This window comes from Staurois parvus, unplaced genomic scaffold, assembly GCF_062004578.1.
Source record: "Staurois parvus isolate SC_StPar_1 unplaced genomic scaffold, SC_StPar_1.0 ptg000014l, whole genome shotgun sequence".
Lineage (NCBI taxonomy): Eukaryota > Metazoa > Chordata > Amphibia > Anura > Ranidae > Staurois > Staurois parvus.
In genome coordinates, this window is record NW_028317810.1 from 6385241 (window position 1) to 6400935 (window position 15695).

Consider the following 15695-nt stretch of genomic DNA (forward strand, 5'->3'; position numbering starts at 1 on the left):
TTGTTTATTTTATTTGCACATACTTTTTGTTTATATTCTTCTCCTCCAGTGTGGAAAAAATGATACAATGTATCTTTTCCTCAATTTAAAGGTGAAAGAGTACAGGGGTGGGTTTTACAGCTCATGAGCACTATCATAGCCAATCCAGTCTTCTCAGCTCCTGATCATTAGTAGGACACCAGGAGCTGTCATTCACAGCTCAGTCTCCATGAAGGGGGTGCACTATGGAGCACACTTCCATCATAAACACAGGTGTGCATACATGTGGCACCAGAGATCCATGACACCACCTATTCTGTATGTGTTGAAAATCAACTTTGAATCTATCTGCTGGTTGTTGTTTAGCACTGCAGCTCAGGTCTCCCTTGAGCACACCTGACTTCATTAGAAGGCTTGAAAGCAAGGCCAGAACTTAAGCATATGCCTGATCAACAGGTTTATCTGCTTGCTTGTGCCTGATAGTGGTTTATCTATCTCTGAATGATGTCTGACTTTAAGGGCTCTTTCACAAGAACGTTCCGATCAGGTCCGCCTGCCCGTTTTTCAGGCGGACCCAATCGGAACCTCCATTCTCCTCTATGGAGCAGCAGGTGTAAGCGTTTACACCCACAGGCATCTGATCCGATCTGATACACCAAAAAATAATGAATGGGGATCCAATTCCCCTTCCGTCCATTGGATTGGGTCTGATGAAAATGGACAGGTGGTTCATTTTTATCTGACCACCCATTAAGGACAGCGAGCAGCTCTGTGTCTGCTCTGCAGCAGTGGAGGAGACACAGAGCTGTCATCCGCTTGCTCAGTGGGGATCAGCAGAGAGATCCCCCGCTGAGCAAGTGGATCCGCTAAACGAGTCCGCCCCATGTGAAAGAACCCTAAATGTTTAGATTTTTTCCTGTAACTTGTGTGGACTGTGTTTGTACTCAGCTTGCCCATAGTTATATTGATCATAGGCCTATTAGCTATAATTATATTCACAGCATTTTCTCTGAGCCTGGGTTCACATATTTGTAGTGCGGGATGCAATGCAGTTTTAATGACCCATGCGTTGCAATTTTCTTCAGATGGTGTAGGTGCGATTCCAATGCCAATTAATAAAGTGTATCAGGCTGGAAATCGCACCCGCACTGCACTAAAAATCGCACAGGACCCTTTTCAAAATCGCATTGTGGCTGGCCCGTAGGTATCTGAGCGGGCTCCACAGAAAACTATTTTTTTTGGCTGTCATGCAATTCAGTGCAGTTCAAAACGCATCCAAATTTTCATATGCATGAATCAGGGCTCACCATCTGTCTGAAGATTTACACCACTCCAATATCTGTCTTGCATTGGCTGTTGCACTTTGAAGTACAGTGCATATTCAGAATTTTTATGAAGTGTTTGATGTGGCAAAATACGTTAAGATATTTTGAGATATTGTATACACCCTACTATTCCATGATTGCCAACATTTCAAAAACGTTTTTAGGGACACCTTTTTTTCTGTGTGTCTAGAAAGCCACTGGAGGCGAAGCATGTACTTAGGGGCAGAGCATTAATTTAATATGGGCGTGGTTCTACAAAAAGCATACAATTCGGAAAAATATTGGATAGCGCCACAGAAAAATATATATTACTCTAGTGAAAAAAAATGTATATAAAATTATATAAGCTGCAAAGCCTAACCTGAAAAGGTGCATATAATAGTGAAAACACAGGTTGCGCTCATATTATAAAAATATAAAATTATGAATGTATCAACAACATATAATCAGTGTCCAAAATAAATGCTGAATAATATAAAGTCCAAACACTAATATAACTTTGTGTCACGATATTGTTCAAAGAAACTCCAGTGTCCAACAAAATTCACTGTGCACAAAATCCACCACCAGATACATTAAATGAACTCACCAGAGCAATATGTTGATCAAATTATAAATCAGTGTAAGCGCTTTCTGCTCTGGGAGCAATACTCTGCAGGAGAATGAACAGCACTGTAGACTCTATCCTTAGAATCAGGGAGCAATACTCTGCAGGGAATACTCGGCAATATGGTAAAAACTCTTTAGTAGTCCCCGCCTCCGCAGATGTTCAGAACAGTACCCGGGATATAAGAGAATAGAAACTCATGCTGCATTACCATTAAAACCTTCTTTTATTTAAAAAATCATTGCACTTACAATTATCGGTGTCCTAGCCGACACCAGCAAACAAAGCATTCTCAGTACTCAATGAACTAACCCAGTCTCGTCCAGCATACACAGATGCTGACAGCTCGGGAACGTGTTGACGTCACATTCACAGGCTCTGCCCTACGCGTTTCGTCATTCGACGTCCTCACGGAGCGGATGGATGTGAGACACCCTGCTCTCACTATATATGCTCTACATTGGCGGTATTCCGGCATTACTTCAAATCAATCAGAAACCGTATACCACATGTTTCCCATAATTACAAGCAACTACCAACATGAAAATATCCATAAACAGTTGAATATAATAAAAATACCATATACAAAATCAATACAACTCTACAAAAACATCGGAAAGAGGGAGACGTTAATAGATTCCCCATATTGTCAAAACTGGCAAAATAGAATCATTTAATCTTCCAGCTCTTACTAATTAATCGTGAATCATATCACCTGAAAAAATATATATAATATATAGCTGTTTCTGCAGCAAAATACATTTAAAGGGCCAGTACATTCCTTAAAGAAGAAATCTATCCGTGAGTTCCTCAACTAAAAAAACATAATAAAACATTAAAAATTTGTGAGAAAGCAGTTCAAATCAATGTCTATATTTAAACCATTAGGTTTTAAAGAATTCATTTCATATATCCAATATGTTTCTTTCTTTTGATATTTCATTGATCATATCAGTTCCTCTCCAATGTTGTTTAACCTTATCTATACCATAAAACGTGAGTAGACTACGATCACAATTATGTTTTAATTTGAAATGTCTTGACACGCTATGTTTGTCAAAACCTCTTTTAATATTACCAATATGTTCACCTATTCTAGTTTTAACCTCCCTGGCGGTATGATTATTTCAGATTTTTGGTGCTGAAAGCGGTACCATTTTTTTGCATGGAAATATGTATTTTTTTTATTGTAGGCTGTAATTTTTAGGAAAAACTCACTGAAATCTGTCCGAACAAGAGTCTAGTAAACATCCCGGGTATGATAAAATTTGAAACACAAAATCATAAATTATAATTTAATAAATAATCATAAAAATAATATAAAAATAATAAAAAATTTAATTCAATAATATAATCAAACCAAAAACACTGAAATGTGAAATAGAGCGCCAAGTTCGCACATTGCTGAGCTCAGTCGCAAAATCGTTTTCAGTTTCTGATGACGAATTTCCCCCACGAATCATTATCACTCAATTCTGCAAGTGGTTCTGATTTACTATCGCTGTTCTCTAGCTGGTCTAAACCGCTTTTGACCTAAAGGGACACTTTTTGGACGCCATGGACATTTCTCAGTTTCCAGGCAGAAAGAACAGACAAAATGCAGGCAGGGCGCAGGACAAAACACTAGGGACAATATGTATGTGAAATAGGTTGAAACAGCAATGTTTTACTGTGTAAAATGAAAAAAAAAAAAATGACATTTTTTAAAATTTTTAAATTTCCCACCGCCGGCGGCGGCGGCGCCCGTACGTCCCGACGTCACAGGGACAGGACACAGAAGCCGGATGCCGGAGGAGATGGCCGGGGACGCTGCAGGGGACACATCGTGGGAGCGCAGGGTAAGGTAAGTGAAGAACACATGCCGGAGCAGTGCCGCATGGTATTCCCGAGTGTAGCTCGGGGTTACCGCTTTTGGTACTGAAATGTTACCCCGAGCTACACTCGGGAATACCGCCAAGGAGGTTAAACACCTCCCTGTTCTACCTACATATTGAAGGTGACACGGGCATTCTAAAACATACACCACATGTGAAGAATTGCAAGAGATCAAAGAGTTAATCTTATATTCTTTATTCATGGATGTTGAGTGGAAGGTTTTCCTTTTCTTTTTGAATTCTTTATTAACACTCTTACAAGCTTTGCACTTATTACAGTGGAAGAAACCTTTTAAATCAGGGAACATATCTACCTTTTTAGGTCCTCAGAGACTTATTCTTTCTGTATACAAATCTAGGTCTTATTGGGATAATATTTTTTAATACTTCATCTTTTAATAAGATTGGCCAGTATTTTTTATAAATACGTTCAACTTTTTTGTTTTGCATATTATAGTTAGTAACAAAAAATATATAATCAAATCTATTATTATTCTTTTTATTATTAGAAGTGTCTCTCTATCTCTTCATTGATGAGTTCTCTCTCCTTTTTAAGAAAACACGTATCATATCCTTTCTCAATGAATCTTTCAATTAATATATTAGTCTGATCTATGAAATCCTTTCTGTCACTACAATTTCTTTTTATTCTAGTGAATTGACTTCTAGGGGTACTATATAGCCATCTGGGATGATGGCCACTTGAAACGGGTATATAGCTGTTTTTATCTATATCTTTGAAAAATGTTTTTGTTAGAATTTGCTCTTTATTTTTAAACAATATTAAAACCAAAAAGTTAATTTGTTTGAAATCGCTCATAACAGTAAATTTCAAACCATATTTGTTAATATTGATATGTTTGAATTTATCTAGATCTTCTAAAGTCCCTCTCCATACTATGACAATGTCATCAATGTACCTCTTATATAGCGCCATTCTGGCCATTTGTCATAAATACATTCCTCTTCCCATTTATCCATTACTAAATTTGCCACACTAGGAGCATACTTAGCTCCCATTGCAACGCCCTTGCACTGCTTTAAAAAGGTGTTATACTCAAAAAAATTATTATTCATAGCAAATTCCAATAGCTCAATAATTTAATTATTTCAGGTACTTATATAGCGCTATCAATTTATGCAGTGCTTTACACATATATATTGTACATTCACATCTGTCCCTAACCCTCAAAGGACGTACAATCTAAGGTCCCTAACTTACATTCACATATTAGGGCCAATTTAGACAGGAGCCAATTAACCTACCAGCATGTCTTTGGAGTGTGGGAGGAAACCGGAGTACCTCGAGGAAACCCACGCAGGCACAGGGAGAACATGCAAACTCCAGGCAGGTGGTGCCATGGCTGGGATTCGAACCAACGACCCTAGTACTGCCAGGTGGAAGTGCTAACCATTTAGCCACTGTGCTGCCTCAGCATCTTTGAGCTCTTTCTAAATTCGTCTTATGTTTTAAAGCCCATCTCACTGCTCTTATACTATCCCTTTGATTAATATTTGTATATAATGATTCTACATCTATAGTAACCAGAAAACAGTCAGTAGTATTATTCATTGATTTAAGGATATTAATAAGTTCCCAACTATATTTAAGAAAGGATCTATTATTCATAACTATATCTTGTAGAAACAAATCAATATATTCTCCTACCCGTGCAAAAAGGGAATTAATCCCGCTAACTATAGGCCTTCCAGGAGGTTTATCCTTATTTTTGTGTAATTTGGGTAAGTAATAAACGGTGGATATCCTAGGGTTTTTTATCAAGAGATATTTTGCTTCTTTATCATTCAGGACTCCTATTTCTTTCCCTTTTTTCTTATAAGATGTTTTATTTGAACTTTAAGTTTTTTAGTGGGATTTGATGTTAAACTTTTATATGTGTCCTTAATACTCAATAATCTTTCCATTTCTACTTCATAATCAATTTTATTCAAAATCACAATATTTCCTCCTTTATCTGCTCCTCTGATCACTATGTTTTTCTTTTTTTCTAGATCCTCAATACTTTGAATAATATCTTTAGGAATATAACCAGATCCACTCACATCCATGTTTTTAACATAATTTTCTACCATGCTTTTAAATACCTCTAAACATTTGTTCCCAGAATTCTTTGGATTGAACGTGGAAGCATTTTTCAGCCCACTATGTTGAAAATTTTTATATTTAATTTTCTCACAAACGTTTTTGGTACATATTTCAAACCTAGATCTAATACCTTCAATTCTCTCTCCATCAAGACAACATTGCTTAAATTAAAAATACCAGTCCCTAATGTTCTCTTTTCCTTTTCTTTTCTCCTACCTCCTCTCTTTCCTCTGTACCTTCTATTACATCTCCTCTGCCATAAGTTTCCTGTTCTCTCCAACCCCTTCCTTGGGGTCTGTAACCTCTCGGTGCCAAATTCCATCCCCTGTTGTGATTCTGAAAACCCCCCTTTCCAGGGAAATGTTCTTGAAACCCCCCCCCCCCCACTTCTATACCAATTCTCTCTATAACCTCCTGGTCTTCTATGACCAAAAAAACTTCTCATAGATCTACCACGCCCTTCATTATAATACCCTTGCTGTTGTATCCCTCTATCAGGTGTATTTCCAACACTCTCTAAATTCCTTTGGAATTGCACTTTTTGTTTGAAGGGAGGTGTATTAATATGTTTTTGCTCAATGGGGATTTTAAACAGTTCACTTGCTCTTTTTCAGGTGTTGATTGTTTTGAGTCACATTCTTCAATGTTTATATTATCTTGCCATTTATATACTTCATTATTTTTATAATCATCTGTATCTCTTTTATATTTCTTAACTTTTTTATTTTTTGTATCCTTATCAATTTTCACAATGTATTCTTGTACTATTTTTGATTTCTCTTTATATTCACTAGTTACCACAAATGACAACATAATATATTTTAACTCTTTAATCCTTATATCTATTTTCTTCAACTTCACCTGTCTTCTTTTTATGATTAATTCCAACAGTTTGCTTTCACACCGATTAAATAACAAAAAACAATCTTCCATCAGTTCTTTGTCCTCTAATCCATCATTAGCTGGTATATCCCATCTTAATCTCCTTGGTGTAATTTTTTCTTTCAAATAAAGTTCTAAGGTACTGCCATCCCACCAAATTTTTATCTGTTTCTCCAAAAGATGTTTTAAACATTTAAAATTTTCTTCAAGATTAACCCCATTCCTAACACCTGTGGAATTAAACACTTCTAAATCCAATTTTCTTTTCTCCATATAACCAAAAATATCCATGGCAGCTGAGTCCAGATAACTCAATTAGAGAAACCCACAAAATTCAGAAAAATGATGGATAGTGCCACAGAAAAATATATATTACTCTAGTGAAAAAAAGTATATGAAATATATAAAATTATATAAGCTGCAAAACCTAACCTGAAGAGGTTTTGACAAACATAGCATGTCAAGACATTTCAAATTAAAACATAATTGTGATCCTAGTTTACTCACGTTTTATGGTATAGATAAGGTTAAACAACATTGGAGAGGAACTGATATGATCAATAAAATATCAAAGAAAGAAACATATTGGATATATGAAATATTAAAAAATATTATCCCTATAAGACCTAGATTTGTATACAGAAAGAATAAGTCTCTGAGGACCTAAAAGGGTAGATATATTCCCTGATTTAAAAGGTTTCTTCCACTGTAATATGTGTAAAGCTTGTAGAGTGTTAATAAAGAATTCAAAAAGAAAAGGAAAACCTTCCACTCAACATCCATGAATAAAGAATATAAGATTAACTCTTTGATCTCTTGCAATTCTGCACATGTGGTGTGTGTTTTAGAATGCCCGTGTCACCTTCAATATGTAGGTAGAACAGGGAGGTGTTTGAAAACTAGAATAGGTGAACATATTGGTAATATTAAAAGAGGTTTTGACAAACATAGCGTGTCAAGACATTTCAAATTAAAACATAATTGTGATCGTAGTCTACTCACGTTTTATGGTATAGATAAAGTTAAACAACATTGGAGAGGAACTGATATGATCAATGAAATATCAAAAGAAAGAAACATATTGGATATATGAAATTAATTCTTTAAAACCTATTGGTTTAAATATAGACATTATTTGAACTGCTTTCTCACAAATTTTTAATGTTTTATTATGTTTTTTTAGTTGAGGAACTCACGGATAGATTTCTTCTTTAATGAATGTACTGGTCCTTTAAATGTATTTTGTTGCAGAAACAACTATATACTTACATATATTTTTTCTGGTGATATGATTCATGATTAATTAGTAAGAGCTGGAAGATGAAATGTTTTGACAATATGGGGAATCTATTATCTTCTCCCTCTTTCCGATGATTTTGTAGAGTTGTATTGATTTTTTATATGGTATTTTTATTGTATTCAACTGTTTATGGATATTTTCATGTCGGTAGTTGCTTGTAATTATTGCTTGTAATTATGGGCAACATGTGCTATATGGTTTCTGATTGATTTGAAGTAATGCCGGAATACCGCCAATGTAGAGCATATATAGTAAGAGTAGGGTGTCTCACATCCATCCGCTCCGTGAGGACGTTGAATGACAAAACGCGTAGGGCAGAGCCTGTGGATGTGACGTCACGACGTTCCCAAGCTGTCAGCGTCTGTGTATGCTGGGCAAGGCTGGGTTCGTTCATTGAGTACTGAGAATGCTTTGTTTGCTGGTGTCGGCTAGGACACTGATAATTGTAAGTGCAATGATTTTTTAAATAAAAGAAGGCTTTAATGGTACTGCAGCATGAGTTTCTATTCTCTTATATCCCGAGTACTGTTCTGAACATCTGAGGAGGCGGTGACTACTAAAGAGTTTTATCCATATTGCCAAGTATTCCCTGCAGAGTATTGCTCCCTGATTCTAAGGATAGAGTCTACAGTGCTGTTCATTCTCCTGCAGAGTATTGCTCCCAGAGCAGAAAGCGCTTATGCTGATTTATAATTTGATCAACAAATTGCTCTGGTGAGTTCATTTAATGTATCTGGTGGATTTTCTGCATGGTGAATTTTGTTGGACACTGAGAGTTTCTTAGAACAATATCATGACACAGTTATATTAGTGTTTGGACTTTATATTATTCAGCATTTATTTTGGACACTGATTATATGTTGTTGATACATTTATCATTTTATATTTTTATAATATGAGCGCAACCTGTGTTTTCTCTACAAAAAGCATATCATTAACATTTTAACTTATTTTTTGCATATACTGTATATATTTTATATTTTATATATATGGCTGTGATGGTGTTTTTTGGTGTCTGGGGAGAAGATGCCAGTTATGATGGGGGGTTTTTTTTTTCGGTTTGTTTTTTTCTTATTGGGAGTAAGCCATTACTGCATACCAGTGATGGTCAACTGCTAAGATTTTGAGAGACTGCAGACATGCTACAGGACGTGGTCAGAGACTGCAGACATACTAGAGGAGATGGTCAGAGACTGCAAGCATACTACAGGAGATGGTCAGAGACTGCAGATATACTACAGGAGATGGTCAGAGACTGCAGTCATACTACAGGAGATGGTCAGAGACTGCTGGCATATTACAGGAGATGGTCAGAGACTGCTGGCATACTAGATGATATGGTCAGAGACTGCAGGCATACTACAGGAGATGATTAGAGACTGCAGGCATACTGCAGGAGATGGTCAGAGATTGCAGACATACTGGTGTAAACGGTGCCTCAATGCCGTGATACCCAACTGAGTTCTCTAAACATCATTCAGCATAGCTGAATGTTTAACTAGCTAAATATGTGAAAATGAGACTAAGGCCTCTTGCACAAGGGAGTACAAAAATACCTTTTTACTAATCTGAATATAGATGCATTGTTTTCAATGGAACAATGCACACAGCTGCGTAAAGATCAGTAATACAGCGGTGAGTACAGATTCTTACAACAAATTGGCTTCATTCACATGGCCGTGAAAAGCACATTAGCCTTTTTTTATTTACAGATCTGAAACACAGCTGCAGTTTAGTGTGTATTGCTAGAGAGGTTTTTTTTCTTTGGCAGGGTGCATGTGATCAGCAGAGGGCTAATCAGCGCTGTTCGGACAGAGGGTCAAGGTTATGCAGCCTCATAGGACAGTCAGAGGAGAATGAAAACTCCTCCTACAAAATTAAGCAGTGCTAGACCGGACACTGATAATAGTCACAAAACTGCTATATACTGATGATGAGAAAAGGTATTTAGAAGTATATATTTAATAAAATAATTGCATGTCCATGTTGTGTGTACTGTGGGAGACCAGATATAGTGAATGCAGGGTCCTGGGTTTAGTAACACTTTAAGTCCTGAGCATAACAAGTAAAGAAAAATATGTTAATGTGAAGAAAATATATACAAACCCAATATACATGTTTGTTTGTTTGTTTTTTTAAATTAGCTATTTGTTTTGACTGCAGTCTTTATTCTTTATCTCCAGTTTCACACCATCCTGATACTTTCTACAAATTATCCAGACTTCTGTATGAGAAAGGTAAGCTATCTGTCAAACAACACACATGCACATTGGTGAATGTGTAATAAGGAATGCATAAGGACATAACAGTTTCAGAAAAATAACAGCAAAGCTAAAGTCACAGAAGTTTAGATACCGAAGCAATATGTTTATTAGAATATCCATGGTATGTCATATACAAAAGAAAATTAGAAAATAAGTTGATGTGGGGAACTTATGTGCTTGGGTCATTCTGTAAGGATTGTTAGTAACATCTCACTATAGTACAGGATTTCCAGAGTATGTAGGTTAGACATGAAGGGGAAGATGGTTTCTTTATGGAAGGCTTTGAACATGACAAAGATGAACAGCATACAATATGGAGATCCTTCAGCAGACTCCATTATTATAACAACGCTGCAACTACACACCATGTGGCCTAATGCTACCTGATGGCACTGTGAATAAACAGCTGGAAGTACAAGTAAAGGTTTCAATTATAGTATATTTGCTGGAATACTTTCTGAAACATTTCAGGAATGCAGACGATGCTTGTTTTCTTTATTATTATTATACCATGGAGGTTGCTTGGGTTGTGATAAAGGAGGCAGACCCTTCCATTTAACAGTTAGCTGGAGAAAATACATGGTAAGGCAAGCATCAATTTCTTCAGAACAGGGAAACCCTCTTCACTAAAGTTCCTTGCCATTCATATAGTTTACCTTGAGGAGCTTTCTTCAGTCAGACAAGGTTGCTCTTGTGAAGCACAGTATAGTGCAGCCTTTCTCAACCTTTTTAACATAGAGAAACCTTTGAAATAACGTTCTGGTCTCAGGAAACCCCTGCAAATAAATACTATGTCTAAAATTCATGATAAACTTGTGTCATTGGGAAGAATTACCCCCTTACAGATAGCTAAAAAGATCATTGGTATCAGTAGAAATGTATCTAAGAGTCAGAAATTTCTCATTGCTCAAGGAACCCCTAGCAATTTCTTGTGAAACCCCAGTATAGAAACCCTGGTATAGTACATTAAGTAGTCAAGTATACAGTGCCCGTGTGTCCTTTCCTATTTCATATGCTCTTTGTGAAGAAATATGTCTTGATTTTGCATGAGCAATTCTGTGTAACTACAAAAATGGAACTGCATCTCATTTATAATATTTCTATCATTTTCTGTCATTAGACATTATGGCATGATATACAATAAAAAACATAGCAGTTTGTGTAGAGAAAACCCTTGCATTTTTGCTCTTTAACTGTGAATAACTATTACGTGGCAAATAGCACAATTATCATGATGTAATCATACCAGAGTAAGTTGTGTGACTGTGTGTAGCATTTTAATGCTATTGTGCTTGATATTTCCAGTTGTAAATGTTAAAGTGGTAGTAAAGGCCAATAAAAAAAAATCTTCCTTCTGAAAGTTAAGAGCATAATTTGCTAGTATGCATTGCAAACTAGCACATTATCAAAGACCTACCTTACAACAAAGCCTCTCAGCTGACAAGGCTTGTTCTAGGTTTGTGGGCTGTGGCTGTTTGAATGGCTGAGCACGTGCACGGGAGCCACAATGGCATGCCACCCCTTCAGAGCTCAGTGAGCATGCACTGGTGATGTCACCAGCTATAGAAGTAGTAAATATCTCCCAAACGGTGCATGTTTAGGAGATATTCCTTGTATTTACAGGTAAGCTTTATTATAAGCTTACCTGTAGGTACACGTGATCAAGGGGTGTTTACTAGGTTGGACTAAGACTGGCTATTAGTCATTGGTCAAGCAGAAATCACATCCTTTTAGCTGTGTTAGATTGAGATAAATTGCTTCTTGCCATTTAACCAGTATGATTCCCATGTAAAAACATTCTCTCCTAATCCTGGCATCTTTAGTTTATGAAAAACAGCATTTGAACACTTTAGCAGAGTCCAAATGTATTTGGTCTATTGTCTAGTTGGACTTCCATATCATTACTATATCTTTCCCATGTAATCATTTTATACATAGTTGATGGCTAAAATGAAGCCACATGACAGTAAGGTAAGCAGCTTATTTTGTGTGGCATGTTTTTTACACCTAAAAAATCCCTCATCCAGTCAAAAGATGTTTTGTAGTATGCAATTCATACAGGGATATGGTGCCCAATGGCCACCTTCACCAATAAATGTTAATGCAACTTAATTGTTGATTCAGCTAGGTAAGAGCTGACAGATATATGATCTCTGTGTCCAGCTTTAAGAACTTTCCGCAATTGCTGACACCTGTTATTTGTGCTGCAGATGAGAGACAAGGAACAGATGCTAAAGCTGGCCATATATAGATCAAATTTTGGAAAATTCAGCACCACCAGGCTCATTAAAAGACAATTTTTTTTTAACTTTTGTCAATGTGGCCATTTACACTGTTTAGTGTAGACAGGGGGATCAAGTAATTTTTTTAAATTATATTGTGTATGGCCAACTTTAGTCTGCCATTGAATTTATCATCGGACAAATTATAATAGGGTTGACTTATTAGAGGCAAATAGACTTTCAAGCGAAGTTGCATTTTGCAAGTAAATGTGTCTCGGAGCTTAGTAAATTTGGTGAAATTTCACTTTGCAAATGAATGATATACAAGGAAAAACAGCATTTTTGCTTGCGCTTGATTGGGTGATGGAAGTCAGCAGAGCTTCATCTCATTCACAAAGCTCTAGGGCAAATTGCCTTGCAATGTGCATTTTCCCTTGCAAATTGAATAACCTATTTGCCTGTTGTAAATAAACCCCAATGTATCGGCTCTTAATATCTGCCCTATTTTGTCTCCCAATATCTCACTAACTTTTTAACTAGCATCCAGCCGACCTGTGTCAGCTGGTTTGTAACGGAGTACGTGAGCATTTTCACTTCTCTGTCTCACCATCACTCTGACCCTTCTATACTAGCGGGATTTTCATTGATTGACTGCCTACTTCTCTTCTCATGTTTTTTCTTCAAGTCTTGTAACCAAAATGCAGACCTAGAATGGCTGCGACAAGCAGGCTGTTGTAACTAGTACACAGAAATCCTGGCAAACAGAATGAGTAAGAAATTAAATAAATACAAATTAAAGTGATCTTGTGGTGATACTTTTTCTAAACTACAGGTTGAATGATATTTCATAATATAATTAGGGAAGAAAGAACAGCATTTCATTAAAAAATATTTTAAAATAATTTTTAATGAATACATATTCACAAGATTTTGAGTTAAAATAGCCCTTAAGAGTGTGAGGCAAATTAATTGCAAGAAAAGGTTTATAATTATGGTTATGATGTACTGTATATATACTGTTTACCTTTAAAATTAGCCATAAAGATAGACCTTAACTTGAAGCTTTCATTCTAATTCCTTAGGTACCATTGCAGAAGTTGGGTGGGAGATCATGTAATTTATAACACAATAGCACCATCCCCAGAAGAACTAAATGAGAAAATAATTTCCATAATAACCCCCCACCCCCCTCTAGAAGAAAGGGAGGAGACCATGGAGCAATGGGGATTTTTAAAGCGTACTCAGACACAACAAAGAATAATATAAATATAAAAACTTTTTGAATGATAAAAATGAAACTTTTTTTGTAAAAATGTTCAATACCAGCTACAGCACAATGAAAAGGTATATGTGCTTCAAATCAAGAAAAATGAAGAGCAGATGAATCAAGGTGTTTTGCCCGGAGTGAGCTTCCTCAGGATCCACTTCATTTTGCACGCTTTATAATATTGTAGCTGATACAATCAATACATTAATATATACACAAAATACATAATATAATGTAAACAATCCTATATCATAACAGCAATAATTTACCATGTATTAGATCACCATGAAATTATATTATAAAGATTGCAAAATGAAGTGCATCCTGAGGAAGCTCTCTCTGGATGAAACTTGTCGATCCATCTGCTTTTCGTCTCTCTGGGCAAAATGCGTTGATCAGTCTGCTCTTCATTTTTCTTGATCTGAAGCACATATACCTTTTGATTGCACTGTAGCTGGTACCAAATATTTTTACTAAAAAAGCTTTTAATTTGTATAATAAAAATAGTTTTTGTATGTATATTATTTTTTGTTGTGTTTGAGTGCACCTTAGAAATCCCCATTGTTCCATGGTCTCCTTAGGTACCATTGGTTTAGTTGCCCCTTACAAACATCCAAATTCCAGTGTTAAATGTGTCTGAGGGGCCTACCATAGTGGGCTTCTCAAAAGAAAAAAAACATCTGCCTGCCAGATCATATCTAAATGAAAATAATAATTTTAGAGTTGTGGCTTAAACTCAGCAAAAAGCAAAATAACACAAACCTAATTAAAGATCACCTATATGGTATATGTACCTTCAACTCCATTACTGAAATCCAAATATTTACATCTATTCTAGTATGAAATAATTTTAAAAAAATTACAAAGAAATGACTTCCAAATAGGTCAAGTGATCTAATCTTAAACATCAACTAGTAAACATGCTGAAAAAAAGTACCAAATGATTACCCTAAATGAAAAATGAAATGTCCTATGTAAATCACAGAGTAATGAAAGTGCCAAAGTGATTGTCTGTGTTTTTCCAACCTAAAAAGTGCAACAAAGAAAAAAATCAGTATTTCATTAGACACTGGGCATTTCAATCAATTTCCTAAATAATGAGATCAAAATAAATCAAGGTGGTAAGAAATCTTAGTAAAACAAATTTCTTAGCTGAACTATGGATAAGTCTATTAATTTAACTTATCTATGACTATAGAAAACGGTTGTTTCATTAAGATTCATGTTAAATATATTTTTTAAATATCACACTGTATAGTCCAAATAATAAATAGCTTAAAAATTAGTTTATTGTATCAGTGATACCAAGTAGACAGTGATGGGCCCAGTGTAACCTGCTAATGCAGTAATCCAGGAGCAGTACTCTGGTAAAAAGCTCAGGAAAGCTCTAATACATAGTAAAATAATAAACTCCTTAGAGGAGAAAGCAGCTAAACCCAATAGTACCTTTCTGAAATTATTCATCTGACAGAGTGGTTCTCAGTCCACATACCATGGCCAGAAAGTAAGTATACATTGAACATTAAATTCACTCTCAGCCTGAGGTCCATCTCCTCCAAACTCACTTAGCACTGCACACCAATGCACAAAGCATACATTTTTCTAAACATGTTACTCCTCTCTAAAAACTCTTCATTTCTAAACTGTAATGTTCATGTGTATCTGAATATAAATCAGACAAAATTACAACTTATTTGAATTTTCCCCATGCTAATAATGGCTGGTGACAATAAAGTAAGGTCTGTATAAAATGGTGCAATTATTTCCATAGCATCTAGTACATAACCCATTCTGAATACAGCTGTGATTGCTCCCTTTATATTAATCTGCTTTGTTACTTATCCATTTCAGCTTAGTGAAGTGAGGCA

General features: G+C 35.8%; 1 protein-coding gene across 3 annotated transcripts in view; it reads left to right on the plus strand.

Annotated features, from left to right (window-relative positions):
* The window catches only part of WSCD2 (WSC domain sialate O sulfotransferase 2), a 405505-nt gene that overhangs the window by 70040 nt on the left and 319770 nt on the right, over positions 1-15695 (plus strand). For 2 of the 3 annotated variants that reach the window (XM_089677027.1, XM_089677035.1), the window contains exon 2: positions 10258-10311. The exons of the other annotated variant lie outside the window; for it this stretch is intronic. The gene's annotated coding sequence lies outside the window, so the exon portion shown is untranslated. The remainder of the gene's footprint in view (positions 1-10257; positions 10312-15695) is intronic. 3 annotated transcript variants of the gene reach the window in all.